This window comes from Triticum aestivum, chromosome 4D, assembly GCF_018294505.1.
Source record: "Triticum aestivum cultivar Chinese Spring chromosome 4D, IWGSC CS RefSeq v2.1, whole genome shotgun sequence".
NCBI classification, from domain to species: domain Eukaryota; kingdom Viridiplantae; phylum Streptophyta; class Magnoliopsida; order Poales; family Poaceae; genus Triticum; species Triticum aestivum.
In genome coordinates this window covers 222,241,603-222,247,602 of record NC_057805.1, presented here as the reverse complement: position 1 = coordinate 222,247,602, position 6,000 = coordinate 222,241,603, and positions in this window count along the sequence as shown.

The following is a 6,000-nucleotide window of genomic DNA, read 5'->3' as shown; positions in this document are numbered from 1 at the left end:
TATAGCCTCATATTTCTCTCCGATATTTGGGTTTTGTTTGGCCAACTTGATTTATTTATCTTGCAATGGGAAGAGGTGCCTGGTAGTGGGTTTGATCTTACGGTGCTTGATCCCAGTGACAAAAAGGGAACCAACACGTATGTATCGTTGCTACTAAGGATAAAAATATGGGATCTATATCTAACTCTATAGATAAACGGATCTTGTCTACCATCATATCATCGTTCTTATTGCATTACTCCATTTTTTCATGAATTTAATACACTAGATGCATGCTGGATAGCAGTCGATGTGTGGAGTAATAGTAGTAGATGCAGGCAGGAGTCAGTCTACTAATCTTGGACGTGATGCCTATGTACTGATGAATGCCTGGATATTGTCATAATTATTTGAGGTTCTATCAATTTCCCAACAGTAATTTGTTTACCCACCGTTTGCTATCTTTCTCGAGAGAAGCCACTAGTGAAACCTACGGCCCCCGGGTCTTCTTTCTCATATATTTGCTTGCGATCTACTTTTCCTTTGCATTTTTATTCAGATCTATTAAACCAAAACTACAAAAATACTTTGCTGCACTTTATTTTATTTGCGATCTATTATTTCAGTCTACTACCAATTTCTGGCATTGTTACCCGAAAGGGATTGACAACCCCTTTAACATGTCGGGTTGCGAGGTGTTGTTATTTGTGTGCAGGTGCTGTTTACGTTGTGTTGCTTGGTTCTCCTACTGGTTCGATAACCTTGGTTTCTTCACTGAGGGAAATACCTACCTTCACTGTGCTACATCATCCCTTCCTCTTTGGGAAATACCGACGTAGTCCTAGCAGACAGGAGCTTTTCTGGCGCTATAGTCAGAGAGCGATCAATAGGACATAACCAAATGAATGATGGTGGCTTGGCAGGTTCAAGAACTCCTGTCGTGCGTCTCCTTGGCCACTCTCGTTCCTTCACATGCGTTGTAGGTCGGGCATCGATGACAGCTCACGATTGTCATTGAGCATGACCTCCAATGCTTCGTCTCGGCTTCTCTGCGCGCCCTCCCGGACTCGAGCCCCTGCCTCCACATGCCCTCCCTCTTTTCTCCATCACCATTTGTTCATTTCTAAAAAAAGAAATGACTTGGCATAAAAGCTCTAGTGAGGTTAAAAAATCATGAACTTTTGTGTTGGTCATGGGCACTGGAGTTCACGTTGAAGATGCCGACGTGTTGTGTGAGATTTTTTTTCTAAACCATGTTCATGAGATGACAAGAGAAGTCAAATAAATAATGGAAATATTTATTCATCATGATTGTAGGTGTTGCATTTTCCAATAAAAAATAATTAGGCATGGTATGTGAGGACATGGTAATAAAATATGGCATGTGCCTGTATTCGAAAGCCAATGCCAAATATTAAGTAATAATAACTTTATATACAAGAGTATAAATGACAAAGTAGCAACAAAGTCAACACTGGAATAGAGCAGATAAGGTGTGCTTGCATATTGGATGTTGAAAGTAGTTAAACTACCAAGCCAATTATCCACTTTGTAGATCAAAATTCCTGGTGATTTTTACAGCTCAATCTCATGTTTCAGTTCTCCTTATAAAAATGATTACTACACAAAACTCTCAAAAAAGGGGACCTCTTGAAAGGTAGACTCAGGTTTCCTCACTTCTGTTTTTGCTTTAGCTCAACCTAACCTGATAGAGGCAAAGTGTCCCGTCTTTCGAAAAGAAGGTGATTATCGTTTTCTGTGGGAGTAGAGTTTGACGATCTGACAATGAACATGCAAGACATCGCGCCTTAGCAATCGCTAAACCAACTTCCAAGGGTTATTGACCACACCGGAGCACGATCAACCTGACCACGAGGGTCTATTTCCTACGAGCAAACGAAGAACACACAAGAAACTGAGTTTGAAATCTGAATATTGCAAATATAAGATGAAAGCTTTATTGATGAAAAGTCCTGAAATCATCACTTGAAACCCCGCTCTTGTTCCCCTTGCGCATGCCATCATCTCCATGCTTGTTCTTGCTCCAATGTTCATCCTTCTTGTCCTAGGCCCTTCATTTGTAAGCAAAACAAATGTAGCCAATTTAGGCAGCATCATATTCTCATGAACATTAGAATAATTACCAAGAAACGGAAGTACCTGGTAATTTAATTGACCTGCGCAAGCTCTAGTAAATGGTCCAGTATGTAAAGCAATAGGGGTTGTGGGTGTAACAATGGTATTGATGTCCTCATCATCCTCCCCTTCTTGAAGTGAAGTCATTCTCGACGGAAGCTCGTCTTCCTCACCCAAATAAGGTTTCAGATCTGCAATGTTAAAAGTGGGACTAACCCCAAAATCTGCAGGCATCTCAAGTTTATATGCATTATCATTTATTTTCTCTAACACCTTAAAAGTAACATCATCACGTGGCATTAGCTTTGATTTTCCCAAATTAGGAAACCTATCCTTACGCAAATGTAGCCAAACAAGATCTCTTGGTGCAATGACAACATGTTTTCTACCTTTATCTCCAGCAAGTTTATATTTAGCATTCATACGCTCAATGTTTTCCTTAGTTAACTCATGCATTTTTAAGATCAATTCAGCATGTTGTTTAGCATCAAAATTAACCTTCTCCGAAGATGGAAGAGGCAACAAATCAATAGGTGCATGAGGTAGGAAACCATATACAATTTCAAAAGGGCACATCTTAGTAGTAGAATGCAGCGAACGATTGTAAGGAAATTCAATATGAGGCTAGCATTCTTCCCACATTTTCTTGTTATTCTTCAAAACAGCCCTAAGCATAGTAGACAATGTTCTATTGACTACTTCAGTTTGTCCATCAGTTTGGGGGTGACATGTAGTACTAAAAAGCAGTTTAGTCCCCAACTTAGCCCATAAACATCTCCAAAAGTGGCTAAGAAATTTAGTATCACGATCTGAAACAATAGTAGTTGGCACACCATGCAAGCGAATAATTTTACAAAAGAACAAATCAGCAACATTAGCAGCATCATCGCTTTTATGACATGGTATGAAGTGTGCCATTTTCGAAAATCTATCCATGACAACAAATATGTTATCCCTCCCCTTCTTTGTTCGAGGTAATCCTAAAACAAAATCCATAGATATATCCTCCCACGGAACACTAGGTACAGGCAAAGTCATATATAAACCATGAGGATTAAGTCGTGACTTAGCTTTTTGACATGTAGTGCAGCGAGCAACAAAACGCTCAACATCCCATCTCAACTTTGGACAAAAGAAATGTGTAGCAAGTACGTCCTCCGTTTTCTTCACGCCAAAGTGTCCCATTAATTCTCCTCCATGCGCCTCCTGCAACAACAAAAGACGAACGAGGCTAGCTAGAATGCATAGCTTGTTAGCACGAAACACAAATCCATCATTAACGACGAACTTGTTCCATGTTCTCCCTTCTGTACAATTCTGTAATACATCTTTAAATTTAGCATCATGCATATATTGATCTTTGATGGTCTCCAAACAAAATATTTAAAGTCAAGTTGTGAAACAATAGTATAACGACGAGACAATGCATCAGCAATAACATTTTCTGTACCTTCTTGTGTTTAATGAAATATGGGAAAGTCTCGATGAATTCAACCCATTTATCATGTCTACGTTTCAGTTTTGCTTGACTTTTAATGTGTTTCAAAGATTCAGATTAGAATGTATAACAAATTCTTCGGGCCATAAATAATGTTGCCATGTTTCTAAGGTCAGGTAGTTGGAGTAAAGGAGCATGTGTCAACTTATCTTTCAATACCATGAAGGCTTCTTCCTATGCGGTACCCCGAACAAAAGGTACATCCTTCTTTGTAAGCTCATTGAGAGGTGCAGCAATGGTGTTGAAATCTCTCACAAAACGCCTAAAGAAACCAGCGAGGCCAATAAAACTCCTCACTTGTGTGACCGTTTTGGGCTGCGGCCAACTCTCAATGGCTTCAATCTTGGCTTATCAACTTCAATTCCCTGTGGAGTAACAACATAGCCTCGAAAAGACACTCGGTCGGTGCAAAAGGTGCACTTCCCAAGGTTACCAAACAAACATGCATCACGTAGAGCAATAAAAGCAGCACGTAAATGTGCCAAATGTTCTTCCAAGGATTTGCTATAAATCAGTATATCATCAAAATAGACTACCACAAATCGTCCAATGGAACCACGTAAAACTTCGTCATTAATCTCATGAAAGTACTAGGTGCATTAGTTAACCCAAAAGGCATGACTAACCACTCATATAATCCAAACTTAGTTTTAAATGTTGTTTTCCATTCATCACCCAATTTCATATGAATTTGATGGTATCCACTACGAAAATCAACTTTGGAGAATATTGTAGAGCCACTCAATTCATCAAGCATGCCATGTAGCCTAGGAATAGGATGACGATAACGGATAGTAATATTATTAATGCCTCTACAATCAACACACATACGCGATGTACCATCCTTTTTTTGGCACTAGTATAATAGGAATAGCACAAGGACTAAGAGATTCGCGTATATAACCTTTGTCGAGCAGCTCCTGTACTTGACGCATAATCTCCTTCGTCTCCTCTCGATTGGTATGGTATGGCACACTGTTTGGCAGCGAAGCACCAGGAATTAAGTCTATCTGATGTTCAATCCCTCGAATAGGCGGTAATCCCGGTGACACGTCTTGTGGAAAGACGTCAGTGAAATCCTGCAAAATGTTAGTGACAGCAGGAGGCAAAAAGGGAGGGACGTCCTCGAATGAAAATAATGCCTATTTGCACCGAAAGCATAGCAAACAAATTTGCTGAAATCTAGATCATCAATATCAGATTTGGTGGCAAGTAAACATCCACTTTTCAATTTAATTTCAGAAGCAACACTAGATGGTGGTTTATTATTAGGCTTCATTTGTTGCTCAAATCTTTTGCCACAATCTGGTTTTCACTCTTATTTTGCTCCTGTTTTGATTTACTAGCTCTATTAATATCATCTTTCAAAATGGAATCAGGAGACATAGGAAGCAAAGTAATATGTTTATCCTTATGAACAAGAGTATATTGATTGTTTCTACCATGGTGTACATTTTTTTATCGAATTGCCATGGTCTACCAAGTAATAAGGAACATGCTTGCATGGGTACCACATCACAATCAACATAATCAGCATATGTAGCGATACTAAAATGCACACGAACAGTATGTGTTACCTTAACCTTGTCGTTGTTGTTGAACCATTGGATGTAGTAAGGATGCGGATGGGGTCTTGTGATGAGAGACAGCTTCTCCACCATCTCCATACTAGGCAAGTTGTTGCAACCCCCTCCATCTATGATGACGCGGACAGAACATTCCTTCACAACTCCCTTCGTATGGAACAAATTATGCCTCTGATTTTTGCTAAGTTTGTGTTACCTGCACACTCAAAACACGTTGAGCAACTAAACTCTCATACTTGTCAGCATCTTCAGCAACCATGTAGTGTGTCTCATGTTTAGAATCATCTTCACCGTTCTCTTCATGTTCAGAGTCAAAGTCTCATCATCATAGTCACTAGCGGACTCATACCCACCGTCCTCAATAACAATCATTACACGCGGAGATGGACATTTGCTCGCATAGTGACCTCCACCCTTGCAACAGCGACATATAACTCATGTGTTTGCCCTGTTGATGCCATGGATGAACAAGAGCTCTGTGCAGGACCAGAAGGTGTGCTCCTGGAAGATGGTGGTGGTGGTGCCTGTTTTCTTGTATCTCGGTTTGAATTGGCGGCTGAAGTCAGCGGTGCTGCAGTAGGACGTGTGGAAGTAGAGGATGTACGTGGTGTCCATGATGAAGATCGACCTGCAGAAAAATTAGTTCGCGCCAATGCATGTCGATCCTGCATTTCATGTTCAGCTTTGCAAGCAAGATGGAATGAAAAGAGTGATATTATTATACTCCTTATACTATCTCTCTATCTAATCCACCCATAAAACATGCAAGCATAGCTTCATTATCCTCAACAATACCACATC